The sequence below is a fragment of the Perognathus longimembris genome, chromosome 21, assembly GCF_023159225.1.
Source record: "Perognathus longimembris pacificus isolate PPM17 chromosome 21, ASM2315922v1, whole genome shotgun sequence".
Classification (NCBI taxonomy): domain Eukaryota; kingdom Metazoa; phylum Chordata; class Mammalia; order Rodentia; family Heteromyidae; genus Perognathus; species Perognathus longimembris.
In genome coordinates, this window is record NC_063181.1 from 22,668,856 (window position 1) to 22,691,537 (window position 22,682).

The 22,682-nt window shown below is 35.5% G+C and overlaps 1 protein-coding gene across 2 annotated transcripts in view; it reads left to right on the plus strand.

Annotated features, from left to right (window-relative positions):
• Tenm3 (teneurin transmembrane protein 3) overlaps positions 1-22,682 on the plus strand; it is a 585,882-nt gene that overhangs the window by 15,181 nt on the left and 548,019 nt on the right. The gene's annotated exons all lie outside the window — the stretch shown is intronic.

Consider the following 22,682-nt stretch of genomic DNA (forward strand, 5'->3'; position numbering starts at 1 on the left):
AGTAGCAAGCTATAAGTAAAATATTCTTTTGCTAGCTTGAGAATGCTGTTGGAATCCAAACACTGAATTCTCTAAGAAAGAAAAATCCAACCTCAACATGGCATCTTGGATAAAAGTAAAAAAAAAAAAATCAGATTACCATAGGAAGCACAGGAAGATTCCTTGGGCTCCTTTGTTTGGGGAGGGGGGTGTTGGGCTCTCATACTAGCAAAGTCCTCTGATCTCATTTGGACCAGGTGTGTAGTGAGTGAACGTGAATATGTGTTTCAGCATGCTGACACACCTTTCCCACAGTCAGACTGCTGGTAGCATTCACTCTGGAACTTTGCAGTAAGTAAAAAGTAGCCAAGGGATTCTGCTCTTTCTCTGGAACATCCCTTGAGTATTGTTTTAATTTATGAAAGATCCCAACAACATTGATTCCTTGACTCACCGAGATGCCTAAGGGAAGTGGTCGGTTGGCAGGGAGCTGGATGGAGACCCTTGCCAGTAGTGCAGCCTGCTGATGGCCAGCACTGACAGTGTGTAAAAACCTCCCAACAGCCCTAGAGCAGGGAACACTGCGCACAGCCACTTGGGGAGAAGACAAGATGGCAACGTGGGCACTGCTCTTAACAGATACCTGTCTGAAAAGGATGAAGGGATTCTTGACATTTCAAGAGGCAGTAAATTTATCTTTACATTTACTTAAACACATTTCTGAGCGATATCAAGAGAGTTGGGCTATTTTATGGGGAATAAAATGTGTTCAGGGAAAGTCATCATTTGAAAAATATTTTGGTACAGATTCTAAAAGTTGACAATAGATAGTCCCCTGCCCCCACATATACTGTTGAAATGACCTGAAGGTATACTATATGCTTCACAGTATTTAGAGTCCAGGAAAATATGTATGGAAATTTGCACTTAAGTTCTATATTTCATATATACTGGTATTTTGAGTACAGATAATAATGAACTTGCATGTATTAAATGTTTCTATTATATTAATCCAGTTACTTTGCATTTGGATATATAATTTTAAATTTTATTTTTATTGTCAAGGTGATGTATAGAGGGGTTACAGTTACATACAAAAGGTAGTGAGTACAGTTCCCTCTGCCCCAATCCCCTCTGCCTCCACGGAGTTGTAAAGGTGGTTTACATCATATTGTCTTGTAAGTATTGCTGTTGCATTGATTCGCATTTACCCTTTGTCTCACCATTTTGATGTTCTTCTTCCTTTCCCTAAGTCAGATAAACATATATACAATACCCAGGAGACCAAAATCAAATACAGTGACAACAGGAAGAAAATCAAAAGAAAAAGGCATAATTTCACACAGTGCGTTGAAAATAACAACACTGATAAACCAGATATATAATTTTTATGCCAGTACAGGGACTTAAACACATGGCCTCATGTGCTTACTTAGCTTTTTTCCCCTTCTTTTCCTCTCTTTCTCTTCCTCTCATTCTTTCCTTTCCTTTTCTTTTCCTTCCTTCCTCTTTGTTTCTTCCTGCCTTTGTTTCTTTCTTTCTCTTTCTCCCTCCCCTTCCCTTCCCTACCTTTCCCTATCTTCCCTTTGCCCTTCCTCTCCTCCTCCTTCCCTCTTTCCCTCTCTCACCCCTCTCCCTTTCTCTTTTTTTCTTTCTTTCTTTCCTACATCATTCTTTCTACAAAAGGTTAGCCTCTACCACTTGAACCATACTTCCATGGCTTTTTGCTCAGGTTAATTGGGGATAGGAATCTTTCAGATTTATCTGTCTGGGCTCTATTTGATTAAGAATCCTCAGATCTCAACCTCTTGTGTAGCTAGTATTACAAATGTGAGCTACCACTACCTGACTTTGTTTCATTTTAAAAATGTATGATGCCCACATATGTCCACTAACATATTAGTTATCTCAATGGATTTCTTAGTATGTTACTGAAAGAGAAAAGTTTAAACATCTGTCCATGAGATATTAGTTAGCTTAACTGAATGGTAGTCCTTGTGCTTTTCAGTTCAAATGTCTTCAGCAAGTTATTATTTATTAAGCACATGAGGCCAACCATTGGCGTCAGTTTTATTAAAGAGTAAAAATATAAGAGGATATATATTTAAGAAGTCCTGAAAGGTGATAGAAAACTGTCCTAACAATGTAGAGTCCAAAATAGGGAAGCAACTGTGGAAATACAAGAAAGAGCAATATTTAAGTTGGGATTTATTCTACAGTCGTCTCAGCCTCATTATTTCCAAGACAATATTCTTGATCACTATCTTGGCCTGTTTTTGCTTCTATTACATGACACCTAAGACTAAGTAATTTATTCAGAGTTTGTTTCTTGGAGGTATGGAGCCTGGGAAGGCCAAGATCTTGGATCTGGCCGGCTTAGTGTCTGCTGAAGGTCTAGCATCTGCTTCCAGGATGGGCTTCTTCATGAATGATGTGTTCTCCAGGGCAGATGAATGCTGTATCTCACATAGACTAAGGAAAGGTCTAGTTCATTCCTTCCAGCTCTTTTATGAGGCACTAATTCCTATTTTATCCTTGAAGGAAGAGCTGTCATGGCCTATAACTTCTAGAAGTACCTTTTGACACTATTACATAAGAAACTCAATTTCAGTATGCATTTTAGAGGTGTCACCAACACTCAGATGATAGAAATCTCTTTTCTCAGGCTTAAGCAAAGCCCCTTTTCCTTTGTTTATACTATCAGCCCTTTTGGCCATGCCTACAGGGAGATTAACTGCCCACAACTTGAATTTGATAAAGTTGTGCCGATTCTCAGTTGACTAGGTTTCTGGCATCCCTCACTTCTCACTGCCAGTGTCTTCATTTGAGCTGCCATTTTCCACAATGGATGACTGCAGAATGTCTTTTAACTGGGCCTCTTGTCACCTGTCCTTTATTGTTTCCATCTAGTTTTCTAGATTGTTCCTTCTTGATATGATCCTGTCACTCCCTTCATGAACTCATAGTGGCTTCTATTTACCAAATGAAGCTGAGACTGCTGAGCATCCTACAGATGCCAAGATTCAGCTAAGACCGTGCAGCCTCACTTCCCTGGGTATCTCTTGGCCATAGTGTGTTTCACCCAGTTGGTCAAGTCTTCTTCTTTTTTTTTTTTCTTTACAGTATTTATTGTTTTCCTTTCATGAATTTTTATTGTAATTATAAAAGCGATGTACACAGGGGTTACAGTTACATGAGTCAGGTAAAGACTACATTTCTTTTGAACATGTCACCCCTTCCCTCCCTCCCAGTTGTTCCTTCCTGTCCCCACCCACAAGCTCTATAGTTCATTTTCCACAGTGCTAGTGAACATCACTGCTGCATTTGTTCACCCTTTGTCCCTCCATTTCTGTGTTCCTCCTTTCCCCTCCCAAAGACACATAAATGAACAAACAAGACAAAAGGAAAAGAAAACAAAACCAACAACAAAGGAAATTAAAAAACACAACTCTTGTTTGCATTTCCTGGGGCTCTTTTCGAGAAATATTATTTTATATGATCAGATGCTCATTGGTATTGTATCTTTGTGTTCCTCTCCTAAGAAAATCCTCCTTTGGTCTCACTTTGTGTGAATGCCTAGAGATCTGTATAACCTAACATATCCCAATATATATGTTTCTTGTTTATTGTCCAGTGTGTTTACTTGTAGATTTATAGGCACATTCTAGCTATCAAAATGAGGGAAACCATCCAACCTATGTTTCTTTGAACCAAGTTAACTTTTCTTTCTTTCTTTTTTTTTCTTCTTGGTCTGTTGGGGGGCTTGAACACTGTCTCTGAGCCACTTCCAGTTTTCTGGTGGTTAAATGGGGATTAGAGTGTCATAGACTTTCCTGCCCTGGCTCACCTTGAACCTCGATTCTCAGATCTCAGCCTCCTGAGTAGGTAGGATTATAGGTGTGAACCACTGGTGCCCAGCTTTGGCTTACTTTTCTTAATATGATATTTTCCAAGTCTTTCATAGAGCAATCCTATGACCCAGCAATTCCACTCCTGGGGATTTATCCATTAGAACACAAACAATACCACACTAAGCCTATCAGCACAACCATGTTCATTGCACATTATTTATCATAGCCAAGATATGGAATCAGCCCAGATATCCCTTGATGGATGAATGGACCGAGAAAATGTGGTATTTTTACACAATGGAATTCTACTCCTCCATCAGAAAGAATGATATCGTGCCATTCTTAAGGAAATGGAGATACTTGGAAAAAATTATATTAGGTCAAGTCTTATGTCTCTGTCAGGTTAAACCTTGTCTTGAAAATAGTTCTTGCTTATTTTTATTTTTTCAAATTAGTTACATTCTTCTGCTGCCATATACCTATAACAGTTGTGGATTGTTCTGAAGTATTTCCTTCTAAGAGTAGGAAATAATTTAAAGATCATACAGGATAAGCTTCTTTTAAATGGGACAACAGTGAAGCAGGGACACACATGTAATTATACCCAATATCTGCTTTTCAGTTGTCCTTGAATTGAACCCAAGGGCATTTCCCAAAGAGACCTCCGATTCCATACCTCCGTGGCAGCCCTCACAGCTTTGCTCCCAAATTCCTGTCTTCCTCATGGATACTGTGTCCTCTTTCTCTTAGAGTACAATGATTTCTTTCTTTGCGAGAGTTAATTGTATATTATCAAACTTATTATATACTTTCAAAATAAAGACCATTATTTATTATTTACGACATAGTACCGTGGAGCTTAAGTTTCAAAGGAGTTTTTAACTTAGTATATATTCGTTATATATAGTAGTTGTTTTCTTTATGATATTTCATACATGTATAAAAGGTACTTTGATGGTATTGCCCACTCAAACCTCCCCACACCTCCATGCAATGCTCCCCTTTCTAACTGATTGATTGACATTCAGTGAACATTCCTCTCCAACTTCTTCCCATATCCCCCAAGCAGACTGCTGGTGTATGAATGTAAAGATCATATTATCCCTTGTTTTAAAACAGTACATAGTACAAAATATCTTACTATAGTTTCTTTTTCACTTGATTTGATTGCCCCTAAAGCTAAGGTCCTTGCTCATTTTGCTCCCATCTGTTTAACCAACAACCTAGCACCTCATTCATAATCCTAGATAAATATTTCTGGATTGCATGCACAAGTGAATGTAAGACCTAGGATTCTAAACCATTACTTCAGACTACTAGTTTTACAATCTGTATTCTTTTCTCCCCAGAAGGTTTTAACTTTCTTCAATGGCAGCACCTTGACATTTCATTATTTGGTATCTTTAATTTTCCATCATTTTGGGAAACTGACTCTTCCTGTCTACCCTTTGTTCAGTACTTTTCAACCATAACTACATTTAGAATCACCCAGAGAATTCTCAAAAAATGCTAAAATTTCACCCCAAATTAATTAATTCCAAGTCTCTAGGGATGGGACCTGGCCTTAGTAACTTTTAAAAGCCTCTTTGATGTGTTTTTAAGGCAGTCAGGTTTTAGAAACAAGCAGTTTAAATCTCATCACCTTTTTGGTCACATATGCAACACCATCTCCTGAAGGGATTGCATGCATCCCCTGCTTTTCTTTCTTAGTATTTAGTAGCATGTAGTGAAGTGATTATATGATCAATACTTATTTCATTATTTTAGGATTTCTATTTCAACTGTGCTATAAGATCCATTAGGGCTGAGATTATATATTATATTAAATAACTTTCTGAAGACCAAAAGGTTTCTTTAGAATAATTTCCTTTTATTTGACCTGTTTCCACTTGTCACTTTGCAGACTTAGGTTGATAAACAAAAATCAGTCTTCATAAACTGACTTGATTTGTAGTGCTTCTGTGGTTGGATAGTCAGCAAGTTTTTTCTATCTGTTCCATTGTATTCTTAGCTCTTTGGTAAGCTGCCTTGAGTTAGGGATCACCTGAGGTCCAGATCCAGGAGGAACAGGGCAAGTATGTGGTTCTTGATGTTACCTAAAAAATGGACTTTCCATGGCCATCTCTTGATTTTTATAAAATATTTATATGCTGCTATGGATTCCCTAAAATTACTGTTCTGTTATTATGGTATGCAGCAAATTGAGTAGAAACCCCCAAATACAAATTGAGCCGCTCCTTGGGGGAGAGGGGGCAAGGTGTGGGGTGTTAAAGCAATTTCTTAAATGGATGCATGTGTTGTTGGCTGGGCTGACTTCTTCGCCATCCCATTGGTAAAGACCACAAATTTAGTGTGGTGGTTTTGTAAGGATAGTTTCCCTCCGGGATAATCAAATATCAGTTTTGAAGCTATTTCTTCAGGCACTGCTGAAACTTTCCATAGGAAAGAAAAAAGGAGGATCACTTCACAGCTCTTTTTTTTTTTTCTGGAGTCTCTTTGAAAGGATTCAGCATGGATGGTGTAACTCAAGAGAAGAAGGGAAACTCTGTGTACAGAAAACCCATGTTTTTGTTATGTGACTAGTTTACCACATTGGAGTTGTAGTCATCTAACTCCCTCCCACCCCAATCTTAATTTTTCCCTTTTAGTGGCATTATCCGCTGGAGTAGGTTTTGGCATTGTTTTATGGCTACCAGGCAAACCTTTGTGGAGGTTCACTCCAAACCACAAACCATTTAGCAAATGCCCGTAGTATAGAAGTAATATTTTGAGCAGGCTTATGATAAACTTTGAAATTTGTTTATGATAGATACATAATGCCTTTAAAAATTCAGATTTTTTTGTTTAATGCAGTGCAATTATTCATTATTATTTTTATACTCAAATTTCTAGAAGACTTAGAACATCATAAAGGGAAAGGGAAAAGGAAGCTATGTTTAAAACTTCAGCTGAATTTTTCTTGTTGGTGATGCTCTCAGTTGAATTTAAAAGGGGATGATTGAGAAAAGCTATCTAGAAGATGGTGCTAATGAGATGTGGGGGTTGCTGTGCTCTGTGATTAACTGGATCCCAAGAATCTAAGTGAACTTCCCATTCACTTAGTATATATGTAAAACCACTAAGTTAACATCCCGCTGTACTCCGTGCTGGGGCTCTTGCTGACTGACTACAATGCCTGGCATTTCCACTGTTCTCACACTTACAAAAATAAAATCAGAAAGCATGAGAGGATACGGAAAGACATCTGGTAGCACAAAATGAAGACATTTATCAAAAAGGATGCCTTTTTCCCTTAAGAAGAAAAAAAAAACTACATAATTTGTGTTTCATCCCGCTATGCTGCAAAGATGTTTCGCCAATTAGTAAAAAGTTGAATGCATAACAAAAAGGTGAAATAAAATATTTCTCTTGTGCTATATAATTGGCTTGACTCCATTTTTCCATCAAGTATCTTGCTTTAGTGTATTGATCATTCTGGTCTAATTGTGTAATTCGATTCAGAGGAGGTGCCATAGTGATAGTTTGATGGAGAACGGCAGTGACACACAGAGGTATTCTACAGACCTATGTTTTTAAAAAAAATAAAACTTTTTAAAGAAATAAAATTTATAGCTTCTTTTGCAGGAATATACCTGCTCTATGATACTCATGGCATTGATTTTGGATATTCTTAAAATGTTATTTAATACAAAGGGCAAGGTTGGATGTCTCTTCACTCTGTTACAGCTCTTAGTTAGAGGTAGATAAGTCACTTTATAATTAAAAGGCATAAGCACTGGTGGGTGGGAGTGGCTCACGCCTATAATCCTAGCTGTTCAGGAAGCTGATATCTGCAGATCTATCTCTGTCCAAAGCCAGCCCAGGCAGGCAGTAAAATCGATGAGACTCTTACCTTCAATTAGCCAACAAAAAGCCAGAAGTGGAGCTGTGGCTCAAGTAGTAGAACATTAGACCTGGGCATAAAAGCTCAAAGACAGCACCTAGGCCCTGAGTTTTGGCACCTGGGCTGGTGCACACGCACACATGTGTGTGCACACACATACACACACACAGTGTGTCCTTATTGGCATCTGTATATCTGTAAATGTCTACAAACATATATTGTTGTGACACACATTCCAGGCCTAAAAAATTAATTTTCTTATTTGGTGTTAGTGATTATTCTTTAGGCTTCTGTCTCTTCTATTACTACTAAATGGCCAATTTTACCTTCATTCTTTTTTTTTTTTTTTGCCAGTCCTGGGGCTTGGACTCAGGGCCTGAGCACTGTCCCTGGCTTCTTTTTGCTCAAGGCTAGCACTCTGCCACTTGAGCCACAGCGCCACTTCTGCCTGTTTTCTGTATATATGTGGTGCTGAGGAATTGAACCCAGGGCCTCATGTATATGAGGCAAGCACTCTTGCCACTAAGCCATATCCCCAGCCCCTTTACCTTCATTCTTATGTTGACTGTTTTACATATACATGTTCTAAGTAGAATAACACATTGTAACATATTTATTGTATCTGTTCAGGATTTTCTTTTTTCTTTTTGACATTTGTGTATATGTGTATTGGTGAACTGGAAAAGTCATTTGGAAGTGGAGCTGTGTCTCAATTGGTACGGCAACAGCCTTCAGTGAAAGAAGTCAAGTGAAACTCAGCAAGCCCCTGAGTTTAAGCCCCAGGACCCCAACCCTGCCACCAAACCAAACCAAACAAAACATTCATGTAGTACAAGGCTATGATTAAATGGAATTATTTTATGGGAAAAAGTACATTTGTGTAAATAAAAATATATGAGATGGTATACTCTTTATATATGATATATTATATGTATTGTACACTAAATATATATGATATACTACATATAACAATACACCATATACATACATGCATATATATATTCTATTTACATATACATGCATATTTTTGTGTTAATGAATATTGGCTCAAAGATCTGTATGTCTGACTGGTACTCATCCGTGGTTCTTGAAAATTTATCAGACTAACTCATAAATCAAATGATATTGAAGCCTTTGGCCTGGCTAGTCAGCATGGTTAATTCTATTCCTTTTGATACATTAACTGAGTACAAAATGTGAGGCAGAGCCTTTCAGAAGAGCCTGCTGTTTCTACCATCACTTTTGAACATTTGTTGTAAAAATACTTTTAAACTCTAATGGGAGAGACAGCAGGATTCTCCCAAAAATTCTAATAAAACTCTGCAACAGCCACAAAAAAAAAAGTCTCCTGAGATGGACTGAATTCTTCTGAAGAGAAAAAATATATAATTTACTACCACCTAAAATATTAATGGAAATATATATGAGGGTTTTTCTAGAGGAGAATTTGTCTTGTATTTATTATCAGAAAGCACTGTACATCTAAAACCATAATTTTGCCACACTGACAAAAAATTTCCAGCAATAATGAAAAACAGATGATTCTTGACCATTCTATTTACCATATCTATTATGAGCTATCTCTACCAAAGTAAAACTTCTGGTGTGATTTACACTGGCATTGTTTAACAGCAAAAGACCTCTCCAGTGAGGGTTAAGAATATTTAATCCTTTAAAGCTGACATATATAACATGTAGCTATGTCAGCTACAGCTGTTTCTAAACATCAGTAACAAAATTATAGACAGGTTTTGAAGCTTCTGTGGTGGGAACGAATGCATCTGAGAATTCAACTTGCTGACAGTGTTTATGTGATTTAATCTTACCATCTGCTGGAAAGTAAACATTTTTGATAAAATTAAAGTTTATAAAGTGAATCACTTGTACTTTCCAATTGTTAAGAATGACAAATTTAAATGTAGTTTCGTTGAGGAGTATGTGGAAATTCTGACACTATTTTGAGATGAATGTTGAAATTGCAATTGATGTACTGTGTAGCCTACGTTGGTTTCTTAAACAATAGACAAATCAGCCCTTTCAGCTCATCAAAATATTCTGCATTTTGTGCTTTCTACATTCCTCATAGATACATGCATAGCTTTATTATCTCTGTTTTTCCCCAAGAACGTAAGATTCAGCAATGTTACATGTTAGTAATCTCAGGAGAAGTGACATCACAAAGAAAATGCATGTTTGAATTGAAAATAAATGGTGTATTAGTGGAGTCTATTTTTTCTTAATAATCTGTATATGCTATGCATTTAGCTATTGTGTGAATTATTGTGGCATAATCGAGTGTGTTCATTTTGCAAGTAGCAACTTTCCCTCTCCTAAGAAGTTGGCAAATCGGCAGATTTGTGAAATTGACAAATTGGTCTACAAACTCTGCCAAGTTCAAACTTTATAAATCTGACCTAGACATTTTACTTGAAGTAAAAATACAGGCGGATAGGCTATTGTGTTTATAGTTGTGCCCGGTGCTAAATTGAAAGCCTATGTTCAATGTTGATGTAATAAAATTTAATTAGTTGTAAGTCAGGTTTTAGTTTAGTGGTAATTAGTTTAGTATATAATTATTACCTCTAATAGCAATCTGAAATCTACAAGCATTTTGATCTTCTTCCAAATTAAAAAAAATACCTCCATAAGATTTATAACAGAAATAGCATTACTAAAATCCCATTAGCTAATTTCATTAGACAAATCATGGAAAGTACAAAGTAGCAAAGTACAATTTCATTGATGATATACATGTGTCAAATTAAGCTAGAATATCAAATATTTTGAAGTGAACTTTTCCTTTTTCTCTTACAGTAGCCTAGTGAGATTTTGGATGTTTCTGAGTATTTAAGTGTGTTATCTAATGTGGCATGCAGAATTTAATATTTCCATATAAATGTTTTAGAATGATTGAAAAGATCAATTAACATCTGTTTCACAAATCAAGGGAGTTTTATTAGTAAGCTTGAAATTTACCTTTAATTCATGGATAACTGACAAGTTTTAAAATGCTTGCATGTAGCTTGAATCCTGGTATTTCCATTTTTCCCATGCCCACCCTCAAATGTGACATATATTATCAATTCCCAACAAAAGAAAAGGTAGTTTTCAACAAGCAAAGCAGTTACACATGAGTACATTATATAGATCTGACTAGAGGGACCTAGTGAATTTGGTAAGTGTAGTTTCTCTCTGAGTTACAAAGAGACTGTAATATATACTGGTCTTTTAGAGTTCAAGGATACATTGTGAAGCCAGTAATGATCTATTTCCTCACCCTAGTCTATCTTTTCTCTAGTAAGACCCTCCCTTTTTTTCTGGTATGAGCCAAGTGCTTTCTCATTTCTATTTTCTTCTTTTGTTGGACGTGGGCTTGAATTTGGGGCCTGGGTGCTGTCCTCTGAGCTCTTTTGCTCTTTGAGCCACAGCACCACTTCTGATTTTCTGGTACTTAATTAGAGAGATAAGAGTCTCACAGACCTTTCTGACCTGGTTGGCTTTAAACTGCCATTGTCAGCTCTCAGCCTCCTGAATCGCTAGCATTATAGGTATGAGCCACCAGCACCCAGCTTCATTTCTATTTCCAAAAATCTCTTTAGCAGGCTTTTTCATTTTCCCCAATTTATTGTTGATTTTTACTCTAAATTTATGACCCAGATAGAATGATTATAACCTACAACATATTCACAACCAAGTGTGTTTCCCACACTTAAGATTATCCATGTCATCATTTGGTTGTTTGACTTGAGAACATGTTTTATATCAAAACTAAAAGGTTCAATAAATAGTGTGTTCTGTAAAGAGTAAATAGAACATCTCAGTAAAAGTGAGTGAATTGGTATCACAAGGTTAATAAATAGCTTAAAATAAATTTTCATATCTTAATAACTGATTTTTATAAGCTGAACTTAGGTTTATAACCAGTATATAAACATATTTAAACTTTTTATTATTTGATAATATTTTTTCCTGTTTTATTCTCCATTACTAGTATAAGGCCTGTTTAGACTTCAAAAGAGGTCTTATGTTATGAACATTTCCATTTGGCAAGGAGAAAGAAGTGATTTGAAATAAAATATTCATGAACTGACATAATTAAAAATATTAACCAAGACATCTAAATTGGCTTTTATAGTATACCATTATAAATATTTATTTAGATCTTTGTAAAATGTCTTTTGTAGCATACACATGTTTTATATAGGATATTGTTTCAGTTTTTCCACACTTCAGTTTATTAACACTTGCTATTCTGGTGCTATTCCTTAGTATTTGTTCAAAACATAAGTACTGCAGGCTTGGTAGGTACACTGTACAAGGCTGTAGCAAGAGGAAAGAATCCTGAGAAACTCAATTATTTGGCACTTTTCTAAGTGACATATCACATGCCCATTGAAGTTAACAACACAACACAATATAATTAGGCTCCCAATGAGAAAGATTTAATAAAAGATGAGGTTGGTTTGTTGCTTTTGACATTTCTGAGTACCATTATCATGCATCCTTGGCTAGATACTCAACACTATAGAAAATTGACCTTATTTCCCTGGCTATCATAAGACTTTCTTAATGCTCAAGATCCTGCTTAAAAAACAATCAGTGTTTTATATGGGGTAATAACCCTAAAGGTTGAATAATTTGGGCACTGGTAGTCAAAGCCTGTGAAAAGCTGAGAAACTACAATCAAAAGGTTAGTGGATGAGCTCAATATGGTGGCACATGCCTATAATCTCAGGGAGTATGAAGCAAGAGGAGATAGCAAATTTGAGAGTCACTTGGACTACCTATTTAGACTATTTCAAAAAAGGGAGTATATATGAAGAGTTAGTTACTTGGTTAATTAAAAATTATTCATAAATTCCTAAGTTAGTTATTGAGTCTTACAATAGGATATAAAATATTTTGTTGGGTACTGCCATCTAGAAACATAAAACCTCATATTAAAATACATAAGTAAAAGCCAGACTCAAAGTGTTAACTGTAATGTTTTGGTGAATATTTTACTCAGTCTCTGCTAGAAAGAACTAAAAGATTCTGACTGCCATATTATGAGATAGATATGGCCAATGAGTAACTTTAACAATTCTTTCAAAACATTAATGAATGTGAATAACAGTGAACCAAGCTTCCTAACTACATACAGATGAATAAAAAATTAATAAACAGGAAAAGCCCAGAAAAATCTTTATATATTTGTCCTACATCAGAGACTAAACATTTTTCATAACTTATTTTTTAAATCCCCAACATGATTCTTTTTCCCAATTCTCATATATCTACCAAACAAAGAGTTTTTAAGGTATTCATATATGCATGAAGTTCAACAGTATTTTATGTACATGAACATAAGAAATAGAACTTATGCACCTACAAGCTCTGACAACAGCTCTGGCTCCTGCTAGTAAGCATTTGACATGTCAATGGGACAGTACAACGAACTTCAGTCAGACAGAATTTCAAGTTCATAACCAGACTTTGTGGATATACCCCAGAATTTTTGGTGCAATGCATTTAGAAGTAAAGTCATGGTTAAACTCTGAGAATAAATATCTCTGGAAAGAGATGGAAAGGGGGGACTTAAGGACAAAAAGAGAGTCAGGCTTAGAGTTAGGAAGCACTAAAAGATTGAGATGCCAGTAGTGGAAATGGAAGTCATGGTGCTGGAGTTGGAGAGGAGTTTAAGTCGTGCTCTGATCTTGGCCTAAGTGAGTTTCAAAATCGAATGGCTGGCAGAGAATGTTTGAACAAGGAAGTATGGGTGCTGGCCTTTCTATTTGTACAGGATCGCTTATGGGTCCAAGTGTAGAATGGGTGAAAAATAAGAAGACATGGGACTCTTAAAGAAATAGAAAAACAATCACATATACAGCTTGCAAACAAATCTAACAGTGAAAGGAAAAAGCAAGCCACTTACATTAGATTATTAACAGAAGGCTTCAAAGTAATATATGGATAAATATTTGTTCCTTTTGTATATATGTTCTCCGTGACTATACTGGAATCCTGATGGAGATTTTTATGTTGTATCTCATTACTATTCAGAATTTCTGTCTTCACTCCTTTCTTTTATTCTTTTCCTCCCTCCCTTTCTCCCTCCCTTCCTCCCTCCTTCCCGTCCTCCCTTCCTTTTTTTTTTTTGCTGGTCCCAAATTGGATGCATCACTATTTTTTCAAAGGGAGAATGTTGCAGTTACTTTTAAGAAATATATAAATCTTTCTTCAAAAAGACAAACTTATACTCAAAATTGTCTTTACCTGAAGCCAAGGTTAATTTACTCAGACATTGGGATCTAGTCATCTGGTTTATATCAATAGTAAAAGTACACTGTTTTAGAGAATTGTTGTTTATCCACTGACCAAATTTGGATGCAAAGGGTAGTAATTCGTAAAAGTAAGAATTACTTTTTTATATTTATAGATACCTAAAAATAAAAGTCAACAGGGTTCACCTATTAGAAATTTAATTTACATATAGTATCCTCTGAAAATGACTCCTTATACTTATTTCTTTCTTATTTGGGGGAAATTCTAGAAACACAGGAAATCTGTCTATAGCTTCAAAACAAGGTCTCTGGAGAGCTGCCTTTCATTTCAAAAGGGGACACTCTTTTCTGATTTTCTTTTTCCTCCTGATGCCATCCAAAAAAGCTTTCTTGGTATACCAATTCACACTTGCACATGTATACACACACACACACACACACACACACGTTTTATGAAGAAGGCTGTGCCCCACATCTCAGGTTACTGGAGTCACCCACAATATCAGAAAGAACCAGTTAAATATTTGGGGACATATTGAACCTCACCAGGGAGAAGAAGGCAGTGGAACTGATATTAGGAAATCAAGAAAATAATTGAAACTGGAGAGCTCGAATTCGTTAATCTGTAGGTTCCTAGTAGAACCAATGAGCTTTGATATCCAATTTAATGAAAGATGCTGATTTCACTTTCCAGAGAAGAAAAATTAATTGGTAGCTATAATGTAAGTTTGCTCTCTTTTCTAATTGAAAGGGTGTCTAAAGGGAGGGGAAAAACATTTTCTTCCCACTCATTTTCATTTTCTAATTCCTGGTTTTTAGAGAAGCTTTAAGTATTGACTTTTTCATTATTTCCATTGAAATATTTAATTTGTTATATACAATTTCTAAGTAGTGGGAAAATACCTTGAAAGGTAGCAAGTAGTCTAATGAACAGTCTGTTCTCTGGGCTTTCAGGTATGAGGATTCAATTCAACCAGAAAACGCCCAGCACATGACAACATATCACAGATGCATTTTTAAGGCATATAACATAATCATAACATATTTTACCTTTTCACTATGTTAGTAATCACTCTCAGTAGTGATTCCTCACAACCTGTTTTGATACTTTTTAAAAAGAATTTCATTGGTAGTTGTTCCACCCTTGGTGATATGTACCATTGAGGCAAGCTTCTTTTACACTTTTATTAAACTGTAGATCTCAGCTCTGCCTCATTTTATTAAAAATATTAATACAATGTAAACATATAATATAAAAGCATTTATATAATGATTTTAATGCCTATATAATATATAAAATATGTAATTTTTATGTGGTGAAAAGGTATCTGCTAGTGAACACAGCAGCATTTCTAATATTGCTGCTCTTCCTGTTAGTTTTTGGCATAATTCTAAAATCAAGACCTGATCCCCTCAGAATGTCTGCACCCTGGTGCCTCCAGAAGAAAGAGGCCCATAGAAACATGGCCTATTTAAAACATCTGAAAATAACTCCTCTTCTGCCAGAGAGACACTAATAACACAGGAAGACATGCCCCTATGCATGGTGTACCGCGTGTGTTTAGAGGATAGCTTTTCTAAGGCTTTGCCTGGTTTATCTTTGTAGTTGTAAGAAGACCGTGGAGTTGGTTTACCAAGAACCTCCATTGGAAAAGTCAGTTAATAATCTTCCCCCCAAAACTAACATGCCTTTTATGTGTTATGTATGGGCATGCTTGTGGGACATGGATACAACTGAGAGAAGGGAGGGAAGGGGAGAGAGGGAAAGGAGGAGAAGAGGAAGGGGAGTAGGAGAAGGAGACAGGAGAGAGAGAAGGTTCTTTTCTACACTGGTGAAAGGAGGGAGAGCAGAGCCTGCTGACAAACAATGACCTCAAAACTTATGACTAGTTGGTTCAAATTTAGCTATCCTGTATTGTCTTAAATAATGATTATATTTAATGATTTATGTCCTAGGACATGTATGGGTGAATGTGAATATCATTTTCTAAACGCACGAATGGTTATACTAGAATCTCCATACACAAAAGACACATAAGGTGTGTAATTGTTGTCAGTGGGTACTTACTGATGTTAAGACAAAGAATGAATAGATGGGGGGCACATTTAAGAAACAGTATGGTATAGTGTATGAGTATGAGCTTCAAAATGAAAGTTTCACCATTTTGAGACTCAGTTGAATTACAGCCATACCACCTAGCTGGTGTGTTCTCAACCCAAGGTTCTATACTAAAACAGTCACTCGTGGTAATTTGCATATGAAATCACCTATAAATTACCATCTCTCAGTAGGTTAGCATCGTTATTTTCAAAAGGCAGATAATGGGACTACTTCATAGACTTGTAACTGAACACTTAAAGTGTCCATATTATAACGGGCATGCGATCTGCATTATTATTATAAATGATACATAGAAAAATCTTTGGCTTGGAAATGAGTATTTGTTTAGAACCACATGTTTTAATGGCACACTTGTTACTATTAAAGCATTCACTAATGTTTATATTACATTTTGAAGTTTGCAGAACTCTTTGAATATACAGTTTTATAATTTGCTATTTTATGTAAAACGTATGGGATAAATTTACATAATCTGAGGGTCTGGATGGGCTTGGGAAAGATGAGTGAATACAATGGAAAGGGTGACATTTATCAATATCTAATGTACTCATAATCTGGTTTATTGAATTAAAACCCTTTATAAAACTGCTAAGCTATAATAATAATGACAATGAAAATAAACAGGTGACCTGTGATAATCTACTCTAGGTGAGAAAGTACCCTCAGAGCCCTAAACCTTTAATCCCACAGACTGATGTGGAGTCACATGGTGCTTATCAAATGCTGTTCATTTAATCTTGCATGGGCAATGTTACCACCATCCATGTCCAAGTTAAGATATTAAAACCCAAAGGTCAGTTTTAGGTTTTTGATACTTGGATGATCCCAATGGTGAACCAAATAAAGTAGCACCAAACACGTTTATTAATTCAACCAAAGAGTCTTACACTTGGTGGAGGGTATGCCTGCATTCAAAGACCACTCTGTGCTTGTATAGAAACATACAAGTGGAACCCCCATTCTATTATAGATGTAGAAAACTTAAAAAAATTAAACCCTAAAAAGAATGATGTCAATGGAGGAAAATAGTCTTACAAATTCTACTGCTGCAGGCCCCAAAGCTACTCAGAGGCTCCCGCCGGGACCCTGTCTCTATCTATCTACACAACTTTGGCTTTGGCCTAAGTGATGCTCTGGTTCCATTTGGAGAAGGTTTCTACATATTTTGGAGACAGCTTGAAATTTCTCCAATCAAGTGATTCTAAAGAAACGTGCAAAGAATAATTGAAATAAGAAAGGAATTTTAAATATGACATTTACCATATATATATTTGTTTCATTCATCTTTTGGTTCTACTCGAAACTATTTAAATTGATGTTACTTGTTTTAATGTTTGAGATTCTGAAGAGAAAACAGATAAATAATTCTAGAGAAGTAAAAGGATTTAATCCTTGGGCAAAAGATGAAGATTGGCCCAGCATTTTATCTTTATAAAAATTTATCTCTTTATAAAAATTTGTTCTAAAAGCAAGAATTTCCCTCTTAACACAACCTCTAAGTATTTTATATAAGCAAGATGCAAGTGTCTTCCTACTAGATTTTAAGCACCCTCAGGGCAGAGTTGGTATTTTGTACCTGTTTCATCCTGCACAACACAGCACCTAGTTTAATACATAATACAAACCAACTGCTCAATAAATATAGGGTTGAATTGCACATCCATAACTCAAACTTCTGTGTCTTTAATAATCCTAAAATGTCTCCAAGATTTGTGGCAACTGAAAACATTCAGATAACGAAATTGTCTCCTTTTATTCTTTTAGATAGATAGCATAAATTTCTACTGCCTTGCCAAAAATTATGTAGGCCAGGGGTAGAACTTTCCTTATAAATTTTACAACCAGCTCCTGTGAGGCCAGTGAAAGACCATTGCTTTCACAGTATCCTGCATCTTGTCTGGCTTCGTAGTGATTCAAACATTGTGCAGTAGCTCATTCCCCATGGACAAGTTTAATAGAATTAAAGAAATATGAACCAACAATACACTAGTCCTGCATGTTCAGGAATTTTCTTGTTTTAGGTCTTATAGTTTCTTGTAATAGATGTGCACTTCTTTTCTAAATTTAGTAAGTTTTGTATAGCTATGGAATATTTTACTTAAGTAGCTGCAGAAAAGTGTAGTTGAGCTCATTACCCAGTTATTTCCTTAAAAATTATAAAAACAACTAGGTAAACATTTTCTTACAGTGTCTGTGAGGGTTCCAACTTTCCCTATACATTTATAACTGCGTGCTTTGTCCTGTGACCAATTAGGCTTTCTAATTTTATTTTCGAGTTAATTGCAAGATATCAGCTCCTTAAACAGGTGGTAATGTTCTCATATTGTGCATATATATACATATATATATATCTGTGTATCTTCAATTTCAAATATTTATCTGGGATGAACAAAATATACTGTATATTTTGCATCCTAAAACTAAGTTTTCTAAAAAAAATCTGGTGCTTAGTTTTATTTTTAATTCTTCATTGCTTGCTGATTGACATACAGTGCATAGTGTCTTCAAGATGAGATCTTTTGAATGAAGTAAGTATACTAGAGTTAAAAAATTGCAGAGAAAATCATACCTAAATTTTATATTTAAGTTACATTTGATTTTAAAATGCTTTTAATGACCCCTTTTACTTATTCCTTTGGTGGTCCTTCAAAAGCCAGGTGTCTGAGATTGTCTTCAGCCTGGTCTAAAAGCACCCCAGGCTTTGGATTAATGCACAAGAGCTGCCTTTTATTTAGTAATGCAAATTTACATAATGCCTCTGCATTTAAACTCACTTGGAACGTATGGCCAAGATGAACTCAAATCCAAGCAGCTCAGCCACTGTCTGATCGTGGTGTTGTGTTTTTTTTAACATTAACTTTCAAAGATTGTTCAGATGAAACACAAAATCACTATAGAGGCATGTCTTCATTTAACTGCTATATCCTTAAACTCAATTTACAAATAATAACTTTAAAAAAATAACAGTATACAATATAACCATTTTTTTTCTTACCTAGACATCCATCTATCTCGTATTCAACCTTGCAGTGGTTTTCTAGCAAGTGTGAAACCCTGGGTTCCATCCCCAATACTACAAAAAATGAATATTATAAAATATACCAGGATAATTTCTGTAATCTAACAACAAAATGTCTGGCAAACTTCAAAGTAATATCTGTTCTGAATCTGTCATTTACTTCACACAGAATACATTTACTTACTCCTTTGATTCAGCTTTCAAGTTCAAGAAGTATTCCTGTGTGTGGATTTAGGAAGTTTTTCAATGTGTTCTTTGTTTTCTAAGTATTGTTTATTTTTAATACAGAAAATCACACCCAGTAGGATGGGGGTAAGCTACTGCCCTCATTTTGGATTGGAACATGAATTTTGAGTATAGTTTTGGCTTAAGTCATGAAATCGTAAACTTTGTCATTTTCTCCCCCAAACATCCACATTCAAATACACTTTTCTGTTCTATCCCCACAAGGTTAGATAGTATCAAGCTTTATACTATGGGCAGAAGCCCATGTTGTTAAATTATAGCTTGTGCTAAGTATTTGCTTCAGTATTTGGGGGACTGGAGTCCTTAATAGTTTCAGTTGCATATAAGCTAGACATTTAAATAAAACCTACTCTGAGAATGAAAACTACTGTTGAGGTTTTTGGGTGTTTTTTTTCTTCAAGAATGTGAACTTGGAGTTAGGAGAAGGCTGCTTTGCAAAGTTTATTTTCATTTGTAGCATGTTAATGCTTGTTTTCTTCATGTTTTACTAAAACATTTGAAATTGTGGCTGTTTAGTTACATATTTATGGAGGAGGATAATCTTACCCATGTGTTTGAATTATTTGCCTCTGTGTTTTTCTCCTGCTAGAGTTAATGTGATGTTTATCTGCTGTTACAAGTTATCTTTTTGAAATCCTACCTCAACATCTTTCGTTAGTATAAATTCAGGCAATGATTAAATCTGCCTGTTTTTCTTAATAGGGTCACCTGATGCTATCTGGTAAAGAGAACATTCTTCATTCTTCTCTAAATTGGATAAATTTCACAAAGTCAATCTATCTGAACAATCAAGAATTTCTTAAAATAAAATATTATTTTATATGTATAAATACCATTTAAGTATTAAATATTATTAAAATGCCTATAAAATATTATTTTATATGTATAAATACCATTTTAAGTATTATAAGTATAATGCTATTTCATAAGTATAAAATACTATTTTGGATTTTGAAAAAGAGTCTCAGTATGTAGCCCAAGCTAGATTCTAACTCTTAATCCTCTTGCCTTAGCATCTCAAATGCTGAGATTATAGGCATGCAAGACATTACTCAGCCTTAAAATAGAAATTAATTCTTAAAATTATTGTCTTGATAATAGTCATATTTTAGTAGGAACTACAATGATTAATCAATAGTTAATTTTGCTTTTTTTACATTTATAAAATTTTATTAGTTCTCCCCCTTAGTAAATTACATTAATTAATTCATTTAATTTGGTTTAATTTTTAAAAAGCTCCTATCATCTAACTCCTGATTTCTTAACAATTTTTTGAGAAATTTTTAGTAGGGATAAGGTAACTTTTTTTTTTTTAAACTGTGTGGACATAGGAGCTTGCTTTGGTGTATATCAAAACCTAACAAACAAATAAACGAACAAGTCCCTAAGACTGAATGATTGAAACAACTTTCTTGGGAAGGAGATTGTGTATACACAAATCAATCAAGACTGTTGCATTTCTTTCTTTATTCTTCCCCTTGAACCTTGAACCTAACAATAAGAAATAATGGAAAACTGAAGTCCTGCTATGACCTCTAAACTAACATGATTAAGAAGCATTTGACTGGGTCTGGGGATGAATGAGACTGTTCCCCAAATCTTCAGCTGAAAGATGGGGCCCTCCTCCTAGACTATTTCATTGTTTTCCTCTTTTATCTCTGCGGGAGCCACAGGGTTCAACTTCTTAACAAAACCAGGATTAGTGAGGAGATCAAACCCAAACCTTTAATATGCTCTGTATTTGACCACCTTTTCATAAAGCTAATCAAACCTGTTAAGAAAATACAAAATAGCAGAATGTAATATTCTGGAAGGAACTTCTATAATGCAATATAAAATTCCAACAGTTTGACCCCTGTAATAGGTGTTTACTTAAAAAACAACAACTGATTTTCAGTAATGGTAACTAATAAGTATGGTTAAGAATTATTTCACTTATGTGTGGATCATCTCCATAAATACAAGGTGATGGTTTACATGGATGTTATATGTTTTGATGGATGATTTATCTTCAGCATTGCTTTATTTTTAATATTACAATTTGATTAAATATATGTCCATAACACAATCCATAATCAGTGAGCATATTTCACAAAAAATAAAATCAAGGGGCTGGGAATATGGCCTAGTGGTAAAGTGCTCGCCTCGTATACATGAAGCCCTGGGTTTGTTTCCTCAGAACCACATATATAGAAAAAAGCCGTAAGTGGAGCTGTGGTTCAAGAGGTAGAGTGTTAGCCTTGAGCAAGAAGAAGCCAGGGACAGTGCTTAGGCCCTGAGTCCACACCCCAGGACTGGCAACAAAAACAAAACAAATAAAAAAAAATCAATTGTAAACGTTCCACCTATTTCTAGCTGATGCTGTGTTTGTGTTCTAGTTTTTGTTGTTTGTGTATGCTGTTATGCTGATGTTTCCAAGAATTGAAGAGACAACATTCATATCCCCTGGCTTTAAAACAGAAATCTGTAAGCAGATGCCCATATGCTTAGGATATGATTAGTATTGAGCATGGTCCTGGGAAATGATATTATGTTTATAGGACTCACCATCTTTTTGAAGGAAGAATTTCTGTGGGAAGTGCTGCAGTATCCACTTGGTTGGTGGCATCTTCCTAGGTGAGCAATTATAAAATGTTACTGTCTCCTGGTCACTTATTTCTTAAACTTGAACTTTTAAATGCCCAATGTTCTCCAGTGTGAAGGGCAGAACTAAGCTCAGGGTGATAAACTACAGAATGCACCAAGGCTTGGTTTTTCTTTTTTTTTTTTTTAACTTTTAATACTTTTTTGTCTTTAATTGTACAAAGGAGTTGGCATTCAACAAAATAGTTTATAAATACAATTTTAACAAATCACAGTAAGTGGAAAACTGCTATCAAGTTGAAGTTAACCCTCACAATGGAGATAATTATGAAAACAAGAGCTTTAGACAAATTTAGTCTTAACAGTTTGATTTAGCAAAGTGTGGTTTACTGACTGGGAAACCCTCAGAATCAGAAGAGTCTCAGGGAGCTCATTTCTACCATACCACAGATGGACAGACAAAGGAAGTCAGGGACAGAAACAGGTTTATTACGGTTTGGCATCTGTCTCATTTGAACTGTCCGTTAACCAAAACTCAGCTAAGATACACAGAACTTTATATCAGGCCTTAGGAATTGTGCAGAAGACACAAGTTCAGATAACTGAAGTCCTGGGAGGCAAGATCAAGTGGGCCCTAATGTGGGCTTTGAAAGGGAGGGGACGGGGCTAATGACTGATAGAAGATTCAGAAAAGGAGGTGTGCATAATCAGGAAATGTCCACAATGGTTTTTCTTA